The sequence below is a fragment of the Oryzias latipes genome, chromosome 11, assembly GCF_002234675.1.
Source record: "Oryzias latipes chromosome 11, ASM223467v1".
NCBI lineage: Eukaryota > Metazoa > Chordata > Actinopteri > Beloniformes > Adrianichthyidae > Oryzias > Oryzias latipes.
In genome coordinates this window covers 24,782,976-24,805,159 of record NC_019869.2, presented here as the reverse complement: position 1 = coordinate 24,805,159, position 22,184 = coordinate 24,782,976, and the positions used below count along the sequence as shown (strand labels likewise).

Sequence of the window (22,184 nt, the reverse complement as noted above, 5' to 3'; positions counted from 1 at the left end):
AAGTGGTTGAAAGGATTGGGTGCAAACGGTGTGTACACCCTTCATGCATGCTGCACCCTTCATGCATGGGTGCTGCAATTGATAAAGGAGTAAAGAAGGACGCGCCATGTTTTCTGCCCCCATCACAGTGTTATCAGGGGGTGCACTGATCTGCTTTGGTGGAGGGGTTTAGACACCCTGCTCCTCCGTTTGGAACAGAAAAAAGGGGAGGAGGGGTTAGTGAGGGTATGCGGCGCCACAACGTTCATCACTTCTGGGTTTTCCCTAAAAACACCAGGCTTGGAGAAGGGAAGTTGCCCCCTCTATTCTGTTTTAAGAAGATGCTGGTGCTGTAACCCCTTTACCTGCATCCAGAGTGCTCTGCATCCTTCTCCATCCTCATGAAACGTTGAAACTTGCATTTTTTTAAGAAATTAAATATTTCCTGCGCTGCTTTTCTTTTTTTTCTTCTTTGGTCTGATGTAGAATTTCTTTTTCCAGCGATGGATGAGAAAATGACTTAGTGATGTTATCAGAATAAAGTTTCTCCAACATTCACCCCCCCTGCTGTGGCCTTTGGTAGCTTTCCTTGTTAAAGTTTGCAGTTGGATTTTGTCGTTGAGTCTCGTTAAAGCCTGAAGTGTCTTCTCGTTAAATGTCTGTGACTTTATCATTAGTGTGTGGAAGTGTCCTCCATCCAGGAGCGGAATGAGGCCTGCAGAGAGACAGGCTGAAGCCTCATTCCTGGCATGGAGGAGCACAGCGGATAGAGGTGTCAGAGGAGGAAGAGGAGGAGGAGGAGGAGGCTTCATCTTCACGCTGCAGAAAAGAGAAGCAACTAATCGGTGTCTTTGATGGCTCCTCCACCTGCCTATCAAAGAAACAAACTCAGAAACCTGAGCTCTTATAACATCAAACACTTAAGACTGAAAATAGATCGAGCTTGATGGCTTACGGGAGACCAGGGTTCGATTCCCATTGATATAATGAGCAATTAACAGCATCCACTGTAGATCCTTAACCCTTCACTCTGTTGCCTACCTAAAATTAGTTAATCACTTGAGTAAATGTAAATATTGACCCCCCCCCCCCCCACACACACACACACACACGCTTTCGGGTTTTAATGTTTTATGGAGACATTTTTTTAGCCATAACTTTTGGGGACGACCCTTCCTCAGAGGTCTAGAGGTGTCGAAAAGATCCGATACATAAAATTTTACACATAGATCTCAAACACAACTTGAAATTCTAACAAACACACTTGCATGCAGTAAACATTCACACATATTAACCTCCCTAATACACACAAACACACACACACAGACACAGCAAAGAAATGGCTACAGTTCTCTCTTGGTTGATGTCTGCTGTCCTGCTTGAACACAAAGCTTGGTCTTATCCCGGCCTGTGATGTCACAGTTCATCCACGAAGCTGACATTTTGTGGAACATAGTTCTGTTAAAGATTTGTGTGCGTGTTTGTGTTCAGTGTGTTTCTGTGTGTGTGTTTTTGTGTGTGTAACCTGTAGGTCATTTGTTTAGGGTGTGATTGAATTACATTGCAGAAAGGATGAGAGTGGATAAGAGCCCAACTTGATCTAAAATGAAGAAAAAACAAATAAAACTAAAAAGACATCAAACCATCTTAATTGGACAGTTTTGATATTCTTTCTGCTGTTTGCAAGAACACAAACATCCAGATTCAAATCAAACTTTATTTATAAAGCACTTGTCATACATATTTAACACAAAATGCTTTAAATAATAAAAACATTTTTCAACGTAAAAATTAAAAGCAATAAAAAAGACCTTGACGAAAACACACACAACCCCCCCCCCCCCCACACACACACACACAAGATTATGAAACATAAAACGATATGTGAATGAGATATGAAACAGTAATGCGGCTTGATTTTAAAGAGAGGAAACAATATTTTGGGGACTTCTTCACATTGATGACCACCCCACTCAAATCTACAGAGGATGCTATGGGACGCTGCCTCAGGTCCCCTCCCCCAATCAAAGCTGGGAGCCAGACCCGGGCTATCCCACTGCCACTGGTGTGGAGGATCCTTCTGAGGAAAACACTGGAGGTCAAACAAAATGGAAAAGCAATAAAATACATAAAACTAAACACAGATATAAATGACCAAATAAGTAAACCTTAATAGATGGACAGAAATCAATAGAATGAAATTACAAAGAGACATTAATGAATAGAAAGATAGTTTTTGAAAGTGTTTTAGTGGAAACGTGTGTGAGTGTATTGTCAGCAGATTTGTCTCATAGCTTGAATTTGGTTTAAAAAAACTAAAATTCTTGATTTCTGCTTTACTTTCCCAGAAAAGGTCTTCCTGCGGACTGAAACAGGTTTTCTCTGCTCCTTTGAGACCAGGCAGAAATGATAGTGTGTGTGTGCGTGCCGCTGCAGCCTGCAGAGGACACACTGGAAGTCTGAAGCTCCAGCTGAAAGTGTTGTGAAATAGTTCCAGCGTTTGTGGAGTATTTATAGCATCTGGGTGGTGCATGTGGGCTCGTCTCCACATGAACTAATCCCGGTAAAGCCGGTGTCCGTCGGTGTGGCTGCTTTTACGGCCTGTCGGGAACTCTGTGGCGATGAGGAAGGAGGTTTAGGCATCGGCAGATAAACGCTGTAATCCTCAGTCCTGTTATTTATTTTTGGTTTTGGTCAATTTGTGGTTTTTATTGGGGATAAATAAAACATATCTTGTTGCTGAAGTGAATGATTTGCAGCGTCTCTGCCGCAGCAGTTATATTTATCAGCTGGAGCTCCAGAGGGAACGTCTGCAGCTATTTAGCCGTCAGCGCGTTCATTAGTGACGGGATCACAGGCATCACAGCTCAATTCTTGGCTGTCATATGTAATGCATCTCTGGCAGAGATGATTGTAATTACAGCGAGCGTGCAGTCCACACAGGCGACGCCTCTTCAGCTCGATGGGAGCCTGCGAGAAGTGAACGCTCAGAAATCCAGTTTATAGATCTGTGGTTCGTGTCTGCTCACCCCTCCGTCCTGGGAGTGGGGGGTTTAATTGCCGCCTGACCGACCGGTGCTGGGATTGTGTGGAGATGCGAAGCTCCGATAGGAGGAGCCGAGGGGAAGACGGGGTTTTCTCTCTGTGGTTGTTGTATTGACAGCAGCTCATCCTGGAGCGGCTGATAAGGGCGGCTCATTCAGGGAGGAGTGGATTGCATTTCAGGACCAGAGATTGGAGCTTTTCTCCGAGTGCGATATGACTTCAGTGACAGCCAGATCTGATGTTTGAAGGGCACAAAAGCTGGAGGAGATATCCACAAGTTTTACTTCAACTCCAGGGTAGAGCAGCCATAACCTTGCAGCAGAAATGAAACACCTGCACGCTCCAGGAGAGTCCAGAATCAATGGGGGGGGGGGGGGGGGGGCATGGATTTACAAAGCAAACACAGGGGTTCTCGCAGCACTTTTTATGTGAGGTGCCTGTTTCCTGCAGATCCATCCAGGAACAGGAAAGCTGATGTTTGAGCAGCATGCAGCACTTTGAAGACAGTTATTAATTACCCCCCCCCCCCCCCCCCCCCCCACCACACAAACACTCCCATTCCAGATTAGGATCCCACCTCTGATCAATACATTCTCTGGAACAAAAGCCAAACATCAGGACTCGGATCTTACCGCCGCTGTGAAGTGACATCACTCCGCCTCATGTCCGGGGCTGATGAGCTGCTTGTTAAACACACGACTCAGACAACTGTGACTGCCACCGAAAGGGGAGGGTCTAATGTAGAGCAGACCCCCCCCCCCCACACACACACACACACACACAAACACACACTTACTGGTGCCCTTAAAAACGTTTACACACATTTTATCCAAAGTGTGTGAGTTCTTTAGACAATGAATGGAATGTGGATGTGAGGACTCTTTTTTGTTGTGTTCTGGTTTTTCCTTGTCGGTCACACCGGGTTTAGTTTAACCTACAGCTAATGTTAAACAGAAAGCAGAAAAACCTCAGGAAAATATTGGCTTTGAACACCAACAAGTATTGATGCTGTCAGCCATCATCTCCTCATCTCAGTTCCTCTAGATCAGTGTTTTTCAACCAGTGTGCCGCGGCACACTAGTGTGCCGTGGGAGATGGTCAAGTGTGCCGTGGAAAATTGCCCTCATTAACTGATCTAAAAACATTAACCATCTCCAGGAAATCAGCTCTTTGTTCATCCAAACAGGTCCTGATAAAACACTGAGTAGTTAGGAATATGAAAGATCATAAAATACTTATTTCTTTGTGTTTATTTGATTCTATTAAAGACATTTTGATAAGAATGACGGCACCGCGATTTACCTGCAGCTATAACTGTTTTCTGAAAAGTCCCGCAGCTTTTATTGTCTCCACGACTCCACCAATCATTCTTGAAGGCTTAATCACATGTCATCAGTCTGACCAATCAGAAGTGTTTAAAGTCTAAACTTCCTTGTTCCAATTTAGCTCATAACTCACTCATTTCCAACAAAAACACCAGCTAAAGCTCGTCTTTAGCGGTGTAGCTTTCCACAGAATCCGGCATCAGACCGTGGAACAAGTGAACAAAACCATGAAACTCAGAGACGCAAGTGTTTCTGACGTTTTCTCGCCGTATTCACACTACATCTCCCATGATGCATTGGCTTAAAGGGACAGCGCCTTAGCGTACAATGAGTCGTCCTTGTTACACGGATTGAAACCACAACGAACATACAGTTTGTATGTAACTTAACTTTTATTACATCTTTTAGAAAAAACATCTGCAACTTTCTGCTTTTTCTGCCACAATTATCACAAAAATGCACGTCAGATTGCCGGGGGGGGGGGGGCTGGTGTGCCGCGGGATTTTTGTCAAGGTTAAAGTGTGCCGTGGCTCAAAAAAGGTTGAAAAACACTGCTCTAGATGTTTGATTCTTGTTTTATCTGGTTCCTGGTTGTTATTTTGCTGTTTTCCACCTTTTCCACGGATTTCATTTTATCCAGGACTAATCATTTGTCTTTTGGGTTTTGCACCACTTGTGTCCACTTCTTCCTTATTTTTGCCCATCGTTTGACCAGGACACCCAAGCCCAGTCGTCTCAGTCAACCATATTTCTTAAGAAGAATGAAAAACAAGAAGAAAGACTGAACGCTAAAAGAGGTGAAACTTAGGTTCGCACAATAAATGGCAAATTTATCACAATATCATCACTTGAGGGATACGTGTATCAAAAAGACAGCATAAACTGCGATAAATGATTACCTTTAATGTTTTCATGCATGCTAAAACAATCTCATGGGAGCTTAATGTATCAAATATACTCTTTTAGCATTTGACCCTTTCATGTAGGTAAGCAATCCTATTTAGACGAGGGTCATTTGGAGTATCATTTATGTTGCTTTGACTTAAATAAAAAAAATGTTGCAGTGAAATGGAAATGATTTATTAATTGTGTTTTTCTTTTGCTATTTGTTAATGTATTGCAGATTATAAAGTTATTTCAAGACTGATCGCTTATCGCACATTGTTCACGCAGGAAGCTGGTGGTCATGTGACCTTCTGGTTTGGATTGGGCTGTTATGGAGCTAACGTTTAAGCTGTAACATCTTTGCCGCCGTGACCCGTTCAGTTCTATTCTATACAAACATCTTGATTTATCCCTGGGGGGCAATTCTTTTTAATTTGGAGAACGGGCTTGGAAGTTTACATCACACAGAATCATTAAAAAAAACAACAACAATACTTTACAGTACTATAAGTTCTCAATACGAGGCCAAATAGTAAACAATTAAAAACATAAAGTGACATAGTGTGTTCATGTTCAATGTCACTCAACTCGGACCTGTCCAGTAACAGGATGAAGAAGCCTGATAGCTGTTGGAAGAGGTCAGTCAGGTTTTCTTCCGCTCAGGATTTGACTTTTTAACTTTTTAAACAAGTAACTTTATTTATGTGTATAGCGCCTTTCATTCCAGTAGAAAACACAAAGTGCTTTACATCAAAGCAAATAAAATAGAAATAAAATGTTAAAATGAACTAAAACAGACAACACAGGACATGCACACACAGTTTGCACCCCTCCCTCACCAGATTCCTCCCTCCACCCATCCAGTTCTCCAAATATAACCCTGAACAGAAACGTAAGAACTGCAGAATAAAGGAAGTCTGGCTCGGTTCTGCTGCGCAGAAACAGTATAATGGGGGTCCATTCATTCCAAGGCCCAGCCCGATCACGGGGGTCATTGCCACAGCGCCCGCCCAACACAGCAGCTCAGGGCCCACTCCATGGCTATTAGACCACAGAGTGGGAGCCCAGCCGGCCTATTGAGAACGAGCGCCGCAGCAACAGTGCCCCCTACAGGTGAAGCCGGTAGTGCCACAGAACAATGGATCCCCAAGAGGAAACACTGGAGTAAAAAAAACAAACAAAGATATTAGTTTATAAATAACAATGAAATAATATTAAAATAAGATACAACAATAATTGTTGTAGGGTTGTGCCGATGGACGATACCATCGTTCATCGTGATAGGTGACTGAAATCCCGATGGAGAGACACCATCGTGATGCCACGCCCCCGCCACGCTGCGAGTCGACACCATAAGACGCGGTTACATGTGCAAAATATCTTTATAAGGATTATTGGTCGGATTAGAATCCAACCGTGTAGATGGGCTCAGAAAAACTTTTTCAGATTATAAAAAACGTTCAAATGGGTCACACTTTCGGTCGGAATAAATCATTCGCACATGCGCAGTAGTGTTTTTAAAAACCGGAAGCGAAACTTAGTTCCGCCGAGCGGCTACATACATATATACGTCAGCTCGGTAATATACGAGATGATCTCCTAAACTTGCTTTTATTAATGTTACGGTTATAATGAAGCGCCTGTTCACTCATCATTTTTAATCCGTGTGGTCAGTGCTTTTTCTGTTGAAAAACTGAGCCGGAAACCAGGATTAGCAGTATGCTAACACGGGCTAACAACATTAGCATGAACATAAATCCATGCGTGAAACGCTGCAACCTACATCTTGGCTGCACGTAAATATGTGGGACTAACATCAGCCTTTATTTTGTCGGGACACGACTGGAAACACAAATCCACGTGATTGTTTGAACGGTTTCTAAGGACTGAGCGGCCTTTCTGCTTCGATGCTTGCACACTGCGTTAGCTAGCGCTCCGAGCTCTGCCCCGACACACACTTTTACCGGGAGACCTGGTTCTCCTATATTCCGGTTGCTCGTTCACGTAGAGTTGCGGGACGGATCACAGTCCCAAGTCTCCCACACGTAACAAAGCATCCTTACTTCCCCTAAAACACAAAACTGTAAGTCCGTCTGCTCTGCTAGAGACACGGTCGCTCGCTCCACCGGTCTAATCAAACGCAGGACCGGACCACTTCTTTTCTATTTTGTTTATTTTATTTTTTTTTAAAGTCATTGCCCTCAGTTTAGACTGGATCATCGCGGATGAGTCATTATTTGGGAAATAAAATAAATAAAGTAAAATAACGAATAGCAATTATCGAAGAAAACGAAAAATTAAAAATAGCCCCCCCCCGACGATCATCAACCATCGTCCATCCCGATGGTTGACTGCAAACATCGTCAACTGCCAATTTAGGGGACATCGCCCAACCCTAAATTGTAGTAAATAAAATAAAAGGGATTAGAAATGTTTAAAGCATAACCTTAAATATCATAAATATAGTAATAAAAAGGATGGTATATAAAAAATAAAATAACAGTCCTTATAAAAGTAAAAAATGTATTAAGTAGGGAAGATAGATAAATTAATAGTGTTTCTTAGTTCTCATCTTAGGAACAACTAAGAGGCCAGTGCCAGAGGACCACAATGTGAAATGGTGTTTACTGTTCTTTTCTTTAACACCAGAGCTTTAGCTCCAATGTTGACCTTTGAACTAGTGGAACTCCTCACCCATTTATTCAATTCAGGTAATTCCGATGGATTCTGAAGTAGCGAAAAGCCGCTTTGAATTGATATGCAACACTTTTCAGTAGTGAAGTGCTTATGCTATTGACGTAATCCAGCTGATTCTGTGTCATAGAGAAAACCGGCGTTGCGCTGTTTCGAGCAACACCATTACAACCACATCAGAATTATTAGGTACTGTATTAATGGTCAAAGAGTTACAGTAGTTCAAAAAGCGTTTTTTATTTTGCTGTTGCTGGTGACAGCTCCAGTGTTCAAGGGTTATCTAACTGAATGCTTAAAGCTACCTAGTAGTTGCTTGGTGAACTGACTTGGCTCCTGCTACTTTTGTTCTAAATGTGCCTCAATCCGGAAGTCAAAGGGTTGCTCGCACTGGTTTAGGTGAATACACAAGGAGGTGTTTGACAGGAAGCAGGGTTGAACAGAACAGGAAGTCAAAACTCCAACTAAAGCAAACAAACTAACACCAACAGGAAATACAGCAAACTGATCCCGACAGCGAGGCGCTTTTTTTCTTCTCCTGAATATCTTTTTCCCCGCTTACCAAGAAAACTCTCTTTCCATGATGCTACTAATCTGGCTTTTCGTATGCTGTAATAATAACACCTCCCAGCTAGAGTCACTCTTCTTTCCAGTCTCTCCACTTATCCTCTGTAGCTCCATTATTCAGTTCCAGTCCACCTACCATTCCCTGCACCCCCCCCCCCCCCCCATGGCAATCGGGACTGTCTGCCTCATTATCATATTTATTTAAAGTACCGTATGACCCATTTCATTCCAACATGGGTTCTTCTGGTCATGATTGAGTGGTCCCATATTTGAGGGTCGTCTCCAGAGATGCTGCTGTGCATAATGGGAACATTACTGTTAAGCTAAGTTACAGGCCTGTCCTTGTCGGTAACAGAGAAGGAGCAGCAGTTCTTTTGTTTCTAACTAAGAATAGTTTTAGATTACTATAATTTCCTCATTACATTCCAGAAGTGCAGACTGAAAAAGAAGGAGCCGCCTCTGCTCCTGTGGAGAGAATGCTGGAAATCCAACTCCAGCGATCAATGAGCTGTCATGTAAGCAATACCAGATGAAATACTGAATAGTTTTCCTCCTCATAATGATACACTCTACAGAGTCCTGCTGGTGGAAGCCTTGGGCTGCTGTGTGCCCCTTCGTAATGTGACCACTGTAATGGACCACATCTGATGAGGAACCATGATTGCTACAATTATTCACAAAGAAACCTGCGATTCTGTGGCTTTACCTTCACTGCAAGATTTACCGGGAGAGTCTGTTGCTTAAAGAGTTTCTCATGGGTCACCGGCCTATGGCTGGCCGTGGATGATTAATAGAAGGATTAATAGCTATCGAATGGTTTGCTTTGGATCCGTTTCTCAGGACTTGGCAGCATCTCGGCCGTATTGATCTGCCTCTTGCAAATTTATGGTTATGTTTCTTTAGTTTGCACAAAGGCAGAAAACATTTTTGTCTCTGCTGGCATCGGTAACGGGTCTCAGCTCTGTCTGCCGCCCCGTCTGGGTTGGACGATGCCTTCGCGACAACTTGAGTTTCACTGTTTTGTTCATCAAAGGGATCATGACCTTCCCAACCTTTTGGAAAGCTTCATTGATACGATGTGACTGATTTCATCTCCTCATCCAGGTTCTTTTTGTTTTTTGCGTGTCCTTCAGTTTCATGTAAAGAAAAGGAAACACTGATCCCAAACAAGTGAAATTGATTGTACATTAGGACTAACTTCCCCCCCAGACGTAGCTGCTACCCGCCCCACATGAGCCATCTCGCTGCTGTCTGATTTAGCTTCAGCAGTGGGCTTTATCACCTCTATTTCTAGTCAAATGTCTGGGAGCTCCGATTGAGACGTAATTAATGAAATGAGCGCTTGTGCCGCACACCGGAGGAGGTCTGCTGGGACATGGCATGGAGAGAAACTTCACCAAGAGAGAAATGTAGCATGTTTGAGAGGACAAAAGCAGCAGTCTGCACTCACTTTAGAGGTTTAATTAGAGCGTCGCCTTAGAAAAAAACTGAGTGCACGTTACCTCAGCAGAGAAGATCTCTGCAGTTACAGTGGCTGAGTGCAGATTCAAAGAAATGGAATGAATGAACATGTTGGCACAAAGACGCTGCATCATAATGTGGATGGGCTCTGGTATTTAGATTTTTTTTTAACTTCAGACAAAATGAGATTTAAGAATAGAAGAAAAATACCCAACTGTGTCAGTCAGCCAGACTTCATGGATAAAATCAAACCCAGCAAGAGTCTTACGCTATAGTAGTTCAGATGGTGCGCAAAATGGGATTCATTCTGGAAACCAAGTAACCCACCAGGGGAAAACCAGGAAGCCTCTTTTTGTTTGTTATAAATAAAGTGTTAGTCACAACTGTCCTTACGGGTGGATACAGCTGTCAGCGGGTGAAAAATACTCAAACCTGTACGGGGCATGCAGGTGATCCACAGGAAATATCAAGGTCAGAAGTCCGCCTGGACTTTATTTTCTACGGGCATCCTTAGGTGAGATGCAGGCGTGTCGTTCAGAATTTTCCTTTTTGCAGCTTAGAAATGAGGAAATGGACAATCAGATAGTTTGTGTGGACGTCCTATGAGCACTCACATTACCATGTAACCACCCCCTATGTGAGGCATTCCCACTAGACTGTGGCTAAGGTCACCCGTACGTCACAACTACCATTGGCCTTAAGAATACGTCATGATACACTTTCCACACACACGACAATCTTTTCACTTTTATGATGTCCTTTGCCAGACACATCTGCGCTCCCATTACGATGCAACAGCTCGTGTCTATCCCCGTACGCATGCACGTGAATGAGGCTTAAGCATACAACCACATGAACTTCTTTTCCTGAAGATTTATCTGAAACAGTTTCACCTTCTGTTTGTGCTTGACTGACCGTAGGGGCGGAGTTTGTGCTGAGTTCCCTGTCAGCGTTGGAGTCTTAGCTTTCTGGAACTGTTCCAAGCAGTTCCAGAAAGCCCTTGGAGGCGTGTCCTCCTTCAACACGCACTAGATTGAGTGTGACAAAGGTCGTGGACTGGGCTGTTTGGATCTGTCTGTGTTCTTCTGGGTGCAGATGGCATCATGGAGACCGTGCAGGTCTGGAAGAACTTTATTCAAACTTACAGGCAATAATGACTCATTCAAACAGACCAACTTCCTCTGTGAAAAATAATGAACCAAACTTTTTGATCTTTTAGTTTTTAATTATTCAAAGTTTTTCAGACTTGCTTCCGGCTCCAGAGATGAAAATGTTCTGCTGGTTTCATTTGTCTGTAGATGTTGGAGATGATTTGGACACATTTTGAACGGTGATTTCATCAAAGAGTAAATCGGTTGAGATTTAAAAACTTGGGCTGCAGCTCTTGTCTTCATCTTCATTTAGGCAGCGGAAGGAATTATGCCACCTCAAATGAGGCCTTTTTTGTATGAGGAGGTTTCCTCTTTTCACCTGAGGATGTGTTCTTTTATCTTCAGAAGCTCTGCAGAATTCACTTTGCCAGCAGCCGATGGAGCTTTAATCCACTTGAAGGTCCCACTCTCATCATGAGGTGTTAACTGTTTTTCACCAACAAGCCCAACTGTGTGAAAGCAGATTCTTATTCTCCAACTGGCTTGTAGGCTTTCAGAGAGAAAAAGGAAGGAAATCTGAGTTTTAGAGTTCATCTGAGAGGCAGACTGATGTTGGACTGTGGTAGTTTCATCTGTGTGAGCGCTCTGCAGACTGCAGAGCTGCTTTGTTCAGCTGTTGCTCCTCAGAAGAAGACAGTTGGGAACGAAACAAGCCGAGCGATGCACACGAAGGGGTCCTGAGGCAAAGCTAACGTCCCGATGAAATGGATCTGCTGTGTGTCTGTGTGTGATAGCTGTCTGCTACAAGCCGGGACCTGAGGTCTGCATGTCAGGCTCACACCTTCAGCGTCCACGCTGTGCTCTGTTGGAACTGACTGACCCCTGAGTTCAGAAGGTTCATTCATAAAAATGTCAGAGGAGACGTTTGGTGAAATGGCTTTGAATGGAGAAAAAGATGCAAACATGCAGCTGACCCAAAGCAAAACCTCAGTAAACGCTGCAGCCAGAAAACCTGAGGAATCCCTGAAAAGTCCCATCATTTCCGGAGAATAAGAAGGATTCAGTTCTATGAAATGGACCCTGCTCCTCTGTGCTCGTGTGGGGCCTGAAGAATGCATTTTCAGCAGCAGGTGAAGGTGTCTGCATGTCCTCATCCTTCACGCTTTCAGCCGCTGATGTCTCCCAGCAGGTTCAGGCTGAACTCCAAAAGGTCCAGCGTGCCTTTTGAGGCGCTGTGTTAATGATGAGCAGTGGGTGGTGACGCCTCTGTCACGGTGTGAGAACAGATTCTCACTTTTAGATGACAAAGAGCCGCACATCCTCTTCCTCACAGGGAGCAAGCATCCAAAAGTGGATTTGTGTCTTTTCACGCTCTGCTTTGGCTCCTCCCACAGCTTCTCTGCTGGCACATTTCGGCGGATCGTTAGCGTCAGGCAGAGCCGCGTCGCTCGGGTCAGACTTCTAACCCAGCGGTGTGCGATCTCCTCGGATGCCCCTCCCTCACGGTTTGGGTTTCCACGCTGCAGCTGCACGTGGGGACAACGTGGAGGAAAATGCGCTGAAGGCGTTTGACGTGACGCTTCATCTTCCTCTGTCAATCAGGAGCCGTCTCCCGCCACGGACTGACAGCTCGTGAAGGTTCAAGCTGAAACTTAGGACGATGCATTTCACATGCACAAATGGAAGTGAGACCTGCATTCCGACATCAGCATTCTACTCACCAAACTAGACACCACTTTTGTTTGCAGTTTTTTAATTAAGAGAGATTTTTAAATCAGGAAATGTTGCCTTTGCTTGTGTGAAGAGTCTGTTTTCCTCTTAAGTGAAGGACTCGCTTGAGAGCAGAGCAGCTCCCATGATTAATTTCAGCAGTTTGTTGTAAAAAACAGAGAATATCCATGAAAATTGATTTGTTTACTGTAAATCCTCCTCAACCTGGGAGCTGAGGTGACGGCTCCTCGGCCCCCGCATGCCTCTGTGGCCTTGGAGAACACGCCATGAAAACAGTGCGTGCTGGGGAGGCAGCCGGCGGCGATGCTGAGTCGACAGACCGCTGTGTCCTGGAGTAGTCCATTAGCTTTACCTGCCCCCCTTTTCTCCACAGGATCCCCACTGAACTAAATGAGGCCGGGCATGTTTTCATCTTCCTGACAGGCTGGCTGCGGCTGCAGCCGCTGGGAGACGGAGGTCTTTGTCAGCCCGCGCTTTCTGCAGGCTCGGCCAAGATGCTGGATCGCTCACTTTTTCCTGCAGCGGCTCAGCATTTCACACCCTCAAAGAAAAGCGGTCGCTCTTTTTGAACATGTTTGGAGAATGCAAATCCTTAAAGGCACAATCTATTAAAGAAACTAGTTCAGGAATTAGAAAAAAAAATACTCTGACTGTTCTCCAAGTCAGCTAGATACCCTCCGAGTTGAAATGAGCCGTGGTCGCCTGCAGCTCCCGTTTCCAGGCAACGTCAGACATGGTGGTAGATGAGGTGAGGCGCCGCAGAAATCTGCACCCACATCGCATCTGCTAAAGTGAAGGGAAACTTCATGGAGGGACACAGACCCACAACATTATTATGGTCTCTATATGGATGTCACCTCAGCGTTAATGTTGGGGTAGATGGAAGGATGCAGCAGTTATTGGGAGTTTGGTCATTTTATTATTTTTAATAGCACAAAAAGTTGTGTTTTATGGTTAAATAGATTTGGGTTTATAGAATGTGAAACTTTAGCCTCCACTTGATGTAAAAAACCAAGATTCCAACATGTATGAAACTCAAACAGGATAATAGAGTTTTTACAGATCCAAACATCAAATCCTGTTACTACTACATGTTCCAGTTCTGTTGCATATTTTGCTCAGACCTGCTGTCTTCATGTATCACAGTGCAATAAGTGTATTTTTAAGACAAATGTTTCCTCTTCAACAGTGTTTCTGGGGCATGAGTCAGAGGAAATCGGGAATCCATCCAGCTCCTGACTATACTTGATGCTTTCCAGAGATACAGGACTTAAACCGGAATCAGGATTTCCTTTATTGTCATTGTATGAATTATGATGCTCCCAGTGTGTTTAAAAGAATAGATTCAAATCAGGACTAGACATATAAAAACTTGTAAACAAAGATATAAAAATGTAAAACAAATTTGCACATCTAGTGTCACCAAAGGACAGACTGTGCTGGTGACCGTAGAGTGAAGGCACATCTTGGTGTACAGTGTTCAGATTTGGTGGTCTCGCTGCTTCGTGGATTTTGTTCAGTGCAATTTTCCATGCTTTTTTATTAACAGTATTTAGTTTACACCACAAACTGTGTTCTGTGTCCTGATTGGCTGTTGACCTTGTCCATCAATCTCCCCTGTCTGCTGTGCAGAATGCGTTCCGATTGCCAGAGTTACATAAATCTTTGTTTTCATTCTATAATCCTGAAATTATTTCCTCATGAAGGTTTGAACTTTGAGAGTTGAAACAAGAGAGAAAAGTGTGAAAATGTTCATGTCTGTCTGAGAAAAGTGGAGAAAGTGTGCAGTGAGGAGTTTCATAGTCTTAAACATGTAATTCTACTTCATGATTTTCACATATCGCGTTATTTTTGGAACATATCCCTTGTGATTAACGTGGGAACACTTTTGACAGTCCTGAAGGAAAATCGTCTCTTATTATGCTAAAGGTTAGGAGTGGAGTTCCACATGGGTAACATTCAGGACAACTGGAAGTGTACCTTAATTAGGACTTTATTTTGAGTTCTTTTCTTCTTTTTTTATTCTTTAGTTGTGTAAAAGTCAAAAGGTCAAACTTTAACAGCAGCCCTTAAAAGCACATTTCCTTAAAACCCATTTTCCAAATCACTAGAGACTAAATGTAGGTCCCGGCTTTTCATTTTGGTTTTCAGTAGATTCTTCCAACCACCTTCAGAATCCCGTCTGGGGTCACAGGGTTACGGGAGACAACCCAGCTGGTATCAGGTGAAGGTGGGGTCTACCCTGAAGCGGTCACCAGTCTGTCACAGATTCTTTTTTAAATACAGCTTTAACAATGAGGTAAACTGAGCAGAGCTGCGTTAAACTGGAAGTGTGACGTTCTGTCCTGCCCTGCATCTCATCAGCAGTATTGATTCAGGTATGACGGACAGACCAAGCCTTCCTGCTTTTATCATTTCATTTTTCTGTAGATGTGACCCCCTCCCCGGTAAACAAAGCTGCCTGCAGAGCGACCATCCCTCTGAAAAATGCCTGTGGAACAAAAAGTCCAACCAGCAGAATGAATGGACCCGCAGAACGGCGGCTGCAGCTGCAGTCCACGCGTGCTTTGAAGCTGTGCGGTGGAGGAAAGTGCAGCGGGGGAGCTGCTTCAGTCTTTAACAGCTTTGGCCCCACATCACCACCTCCTCCCATAGAAATGAGGCCGGGTGTGCGGCATGCAAACCAATCTGCTGTTTTCTTTGTGCACCTTCACGCGTCATTATGGACTCAAGCCTGTACCGAAGCCGGCATCTCTCCACATCCAGTGTGCGCTCAACAATCAAGCTGTCCGTCAATTGAGTGAAGGTTTCCAGCGAGCGCTGCAGTTATAGCTTTCTCCCCTGCCTCCTTCAGTTACAGCTTTCATTTCCTCCACACGGATGCTGCTGGGAGTCGAGGCGAAGTCAGAGCGGCTGCGAGGACGCAGGTGCAGGAGAGCGAGTGTCATCCCCTCTGGTGTGTGGTCGATAATGAGACTGGGAGAGCGGCATGAATAACTATGAACTCTTTTTCATTTCTTTAATCCCTGCCCACAGGCCGGTCCAGCAACACACCGACTCAGTATTTTCTATCAGTTTGCCTGCTATTTGATCACACGTATCTCTTTCTGTGGGGTCGGAGAAAGAAGGAAATCCACCGCAGGACGGAAAATGGCTCAGTAATTCAATATCTTTAATAAAGATGCTGAAGCCACCTCATGTTAAGCTCAGCTTAAGATAATTAATTTAAGAGTGTTTGCAGCCATGAGCCTGATAGCAAACGCGCCCTGGGGCTGGACGGCCTCCTAAGCTTCACGGAAGCCTCACAAAGACGCGCATTCTTACTTCTCCTCATTTCCCCTCCCGTGGCTCCGTCACAAGCTGGCTTCTGTCCGCGGATCCGTTTCATAAAGTCCCGGCTCTGACTTGCTGTCCCAGGATCTGGTAATGGCGCTGCACGGACAGTGACTCAGCGAACAGAGTCAACAGGCTGGGACTGTTATTCCATCAGCAGCAGCCTGGAGCCCAGATAAGCCCTCACAACTGATGGAATCCGTCAGAACGAGAATGAAGGGAGGCTCTGTTCTAGTCTTTAGAAGCTCTTACTTCGTCAGATATGTTCATTTTCACTCTTCTCTGCTGCTGAGCGTCCTGTGCAGAATTACAGTTCAGCTGATCATCAGAGCTGGAAAGTCTGTCACACTGAATAGATCTGGAGGAAGACGTTATCTTGTTGATACCTTAAAAAGAATGGTGAGTGTTGATGAAGTCAGGCTGACGCTCCATCAGGAGGCTGTGTTGTCACATGCACAAGCGAGGTATCAGCAGTGAGGAGTGGCCAACCGCCAGAGGCCTGAAAAAAAAGCTTCAATTTAGGCCTTTTTTCAAGTTAAAGTCAGGCTCCAGGGCAAACGTTACCTCAGCTTCTGGAGTCTGGGGTGGGACCAGACCTCATCCTTAAGGGTGTAACAATAACAATGATTCAATTCATATCATAATTTGTAGTTGATTCATAGTCCATATTGGTTCATTTTGAACCATTAGATCGTTCCAGGACATCTTAATCCAAAATATTCTCCAGTGAGACTCAGAGAGAAATTCCTGCTACTGAACAGTGAAGTTTTCCAGATTCTTGGATTTCTTCCTGATCATCAAGTGGAAATGAAATCTGTGTCCAAACAAACAAGTAAACTAGAATGAATGTCAAATCCATTCACATGTTAGTTTCCTAAAGTTCACCACTGTTGTTTTTCCACATCCAAAGAATCCAAAGGGAACATTCTTAGAACATTCTAGACACTGGATGGTCACATGACTTTATTCAAAGTGCTTCCAATCATTGGACTGGAATGATGGACTGATAAGTTTTAATGACATCACATGTGTGTGTGTCTGCTATGATGGACCTGGTTGTTTTTACATTATAGTAAAATAAACACACCATGTCTCAATCCAAATGGTAATTTTCTAAAAACAATGTCATCAATCATTTTCATTTTAAAACAGTTTATGATGGCATAGATCGATATTTTTATCACCTTGCCTGAGACAGATTGATATGGTTGGATCGCAGGAATAGAGAACGATTTATCAGTTAAATCCATTCATCTTCAATCTTCTGCTCATCCAGGTGAGACTCCGGAGCTCTTTCCTCGCTCAGAAACATAACTTGGTGCTCCTCAGTAGAAGCAATAGACAAATATGAAATAAGTTGGCAAAGTAGCAGATACACAGAAACCTAGTCTGTCCTCGACCCGGCTGCACCTGTTAAATCAACGTTTCATGGATGTTATGGCTTTCATTTGTGACCTGAGCTACAATTAAACCCTGAGGTAAATCTCATACCAATGTCTTTAGTCTCCAGAATCACTTAGGTTTAAACTCCCACTCTGATCATCTTTTGATCTATTGTCTGTCTATGATTATGACATTTTAGCCAAAATCAAAAAACCTGTGTCATTTACTAGGACAGCGTTTCAGATGCAGAGTGTGATGCAGAGCGGCAGGTGTTCATCAGACATTCACCTCTGAGTTGTGGGCTTGACCTTTGACATGGAGCAACCCCACCCCCTTTCCCTTCCCCGTTGCAGAGAGCTCAGAGCAGGGGGCTTTTGGCTCGCCAAGTGTGTTTTCCATCTAACAAATCTTTTTTCCCCCCTCATTTTTTCTTCTGCTAGGATTTTAATGAAAAAATGTTAAGAAATGCAAATTTAAGCCTAATGTTCTGTATAAACGTCCTCCACCATCACAAAAATGCAACATGAACATTTAAAAAAAAAACATTTTCATTGGAGTGGGTCTTTAACCACTTTTATTAAACTTAGACATAAACTTTCTTTTAGGTAAAATTACCATTACATCTGAAATAGATGATGGATTCCTCTTTTTTTCAATCAGATGACTTCAATTTCGACCTAATGCTTTTTCCTTAACTCCCTTTTTAAAGTCTTCAACTATGTTAAGACCAAAGTTCAGTAAATCAGGAAGGCAAACATTTGAGTCCAGTGTCTTTTTAATGCAAATCCATTGCAGCTTAAGAAGAAATCCAACACCAACCTCATCTTAGAGCCATGTTCCTGCAGAATGATGGCGTCAGGGGTTTCTGTGTGTCCAGCAGATGCTTGATGGTAAACGGCTGAGGTTTTTCAGTAACAGCTGCACTCTTCTACAGGCTGGAGAACATGTCCGATTGGCCTCTAAGCTCCATCATGCTTTCGTTGTTTCGACCCAGCTGATCCTGAAAATCCACAGCACACCGCCTGCCTCATATTCAGCTGCCCCCAAGAGAGCCAGATGCCCCCCCCCAGACCTGAGAAACCAGAAATAGGCCCAAAGCAGAGTGAATAATGGACTTCCATTTACCTAACAGTGGGTGTGAATTACAATGGAGATTTGTTTCCCTTGTGTGCTTTGTCCTTTTGTGTTGTTTCCTTAATAAGGCTGTTTGTCTCAAGCTCCGCCCCTTTGTGGATGTGTGATAATGGGTTATGACTTGGTTGAAGCATTCTGTGTTTCATTTCCCTGCTGAAGAAGTCAGGAGTGCATTAATTGGATTAAACTTAATGAGCAACAACAGCTAAAAATGGATTTGATTAAGACGAAAGTAAAAAGTTCCTAACAAAGTCTGTCAGAGGGTCTTAAGTGCGAGTCTATCCATTAGTGAGTTTAACCGTCATTTGTGTTTCTGTTTGGGATGAAAAGTGCTTTAAAATTAGCAGGTTTGCTTTGCTTATTGTTGTCAAAGTGCTCATCGGATTAGATTTTTATTTAAAGGATATTTTTCAAGGATATAGTTGACAATAATTCTCACAAATGACTATTTTATCAAAAGTTTTACAGCAGCTTTGACTCGAAACTGAAATATTAGCTCTACATCTGAATAAGCAAAATGTTGAAATGTTTTTATAAGCTCAGGTTTTCTAAAGGGCTTGGTTAGATGAAGGTTGGTTTTTCCTCACATTACGGATGGATGACACAATTCTCGGTTTTAAATCCTGACCATTAGTTACACAACTGAACTGAATTGTGGGGAAAGTGTAATATCAGTATTGTTTTATGTTTTTTTTCCCTTAAAGATTGATTCTGGACATAAGGCTAAATGAATTGCTTAATTTTTTTTATTTTCAAAACAATGTGGTTTGGATTTAGTCGTGTTTACTGATGTTGAAGCGATTTGTTGGTCAGTTATCGTGAATCTGCTCACACGGCTAACGTGTGGCGGTGTCATTCCGTGTTTTTTACGTGTTACTAACAATGTTGGGAGTTAGTGTTGTCATGGTAACGTTTGTTTTAGCAGTATCAGTCTGTTTTCTTTGTGTTACTAACAGGTATTATGAATGCACTAACCCAGCTAACACGTATCATGTCACAAACAATTTCTAGAATAACTATGAACTCAGTCTGACTGGTTTCGCTTCATGCATTATAGTTCAGTGTGCCTAATATATGACAAACATTTGAAAATAGGCGATTCATGGACGGTCTTTATAAGCCGGTGTTCGCTGTAGTGTGGAAAATACAAAATATTTATTTTCTGTTGACGTAAACCGTTTTTGGTGATTTTAATGAAGCAGCATGACCAAGAAAAAACTTCCACAGCGACGTTCAGGTCTGTGAAAAATAAACTGCATCCACTGCTGCCTGGGATTCAATTCAATTTAATTTAAATAGCCCAAATGTCACAACACAGTTGTTCCCAGCAGTAATTACAAAAAAACATCAAATCAGTTACACAATAGGTAATTGCTGAACTAAAGTAAACAGACTAAGCTAAAGTGGGCATCCCTGCCCTTAGACCAGGGATGCCCACACCACAAGAAAGCCTGTGACTCAATGCCACACAGGACACGTTCTGCATGTCAATCAAGTAAACCATTGCATGGTATGGGTGATGATGGTATGTCCTCAAAATGACCTCAAGAACAGGTGTGCCAAGTCAAACCAGGGGGCGGGGCTTCTATTGCAAAGAGATTTGGCCATCCTCTATGTTTATCCTGTAGTGCAGCGGTAGAGTGGTCAACCTCTCATCAGAAGATCGCAGGTTTGGTTCCCGCCCTGCCCACCCATGTGTTGAAGTGTCCATGGGCGAGACGCTGAACCCCACTTAGCTCCTGGTGGTCCTAGATTGGTGCCAGTGTTTGGCAGCGCAGCCGTCATCAGTGTGTGTTTATGTGCGAATGGGACCGTGAACTTCTAAGAAGTTAGAACAGCGCTAAACAAGTATACGGCCATCCATTTTCTTAACCCGCACCTTCGGGGTCACGTGGTTACCGGCTACTGTTGGGGGAAGGTGGGGTACACCCTGGACAGGTCAGCAGTTTGTCCCACAGCTATATAAGTATATGCAATTTACCATATTTAATTATTAACATTAGTGAAAGATCAGCTCAAACAAGCCAAGATTTGTAGCAAAGAAGGGTCTGCAGCTCAGACAGGGTCTTCAAAGCTTCATGAAGAGGTTTGGAAAATGTCAAGGGCTTTACTGAGGACTCACTTTGTACCTGTGAAACCCGAGCAGCAAACACTGTGACAGCAGATTTGACAGGGGGAGTGTCTGTGGCTTCATTTGCAGCGGCGTTCTCTCTCCCTTTCCTCATTATTTATTTAGTCAGAGTGCTCTCTGGCACAGTGACCTTTTAGGCAAAGCCCTCACCGCCGGCGCGCAGAGCCATCAGCGGCTCGTAAAACGCCTCAGATCTTCGGTGTCATAACCTGTAAAACCACACGTCAAGCTGGGGCACCGGAGCTGCTGCGCTCGCCGCGGCACGGCCAACGCCGGCGTGGAGATGTGTATGAAAACAATACGGCTGTTTTCCCGGCAATTAGTCTTGACTGAATCGATGAGCGGCTCTGTCGTCTTGTTTTTCAGCACAGCTCCTGCCTGGCAGATCATATTGGCATCTGTAGAAAATGATACCAGACTTGTTTAGAAAAAGATCTTTTGCAGTTTCTCAAATCCACTCTTGTGGTAGAAAAGCAGCTTCTCAGATTAAGCGGCCCGGCTGCGTGTTCACCTCCATCTTTGGAGACGTTTCAATGACGGTACAGGCTGAGACGTTGTACAGAGGGGAGGGGGCTGGTGTCCGTTTACCCAGGAGAGAGCCGCTGTAATCCATCAGCCTGGCTGCTGCCTGTTCAGCACGGACCCAGATGCATTCCACCCGTTTCCTCCATCCTCCCTCCTTCTGTGGAGCCGCTGCCAAACTGTGCCGCTTTCTGGAAGCTCCCCCAGACCCCATCGTTTATCAGACCTGATCCTCTGCAGCACAAGCAGATGAGGGAAAGATGAAAAGTGATGTGTTACGAACCAGCGTCTTAGTGGGAACGCTCAGAGACGACAAATGCTGGTGCAATAACCTCAGAAGGGTTGAAAACACAAGCTCAGCCGCACATTTCCTGATCATTAAAAACACAGTAAAAAGTGCTGAGGTAAGCTTTAACAGCCATACAAAACATGCAGATTTAAAAAGTCCTACAATAAACTCCTTCAGTCGGTTCGTTTCTGATCATTCTAAAGGTCAAATGTGGGTTAAAGACGGTAAAACTGGATGTAAAGAAACCGTCAGGTTTTACCAAACCAACCTGAAGGCAGACAGAACTGAAGCTGCCTTCATACTGGCATGTGATGCACGTTTAAAACTGTGCTCAATGTCCATTTGAATGTGCACACTTGAATGTGCATACAGCTCGTGGGGTCCACCCTGGCAGGGAGGGAGGGGCTTCTTCTTCTACTTCGAGTCTTGGTGTGAAATGTCCTAGCGGTGTAAATCTGGTGAATCTTGCTCCTGGTATTTTCTCTCACAGCTCTATTCCAATACATGAAACCACAATTATTAATCTGTCCTCCATGATCAATTTTCAAACGGTTGTTACTTAGATGAATTGAAAAAGATGCTGCCAAATCCAAGTCTCTGATGGGTCAAAGGTCGAC

The 22,184-nt window shown here is 43.8% G+C and overlaps 1 protein-coding gene across 3 annotated transcripts in view; it reads left to right on the top strand.

The window, feature by feature from the left end:
- Nucleotides 1-22,184, top strand: part of khdrbs3 (KH RNA binding domain containing, signal transduction associated 3) — a 121,094-nt gene that overhangs the window by 5,767 nt on the left and 93,143 nt on the right. The window lies entirely within an intron of this gene.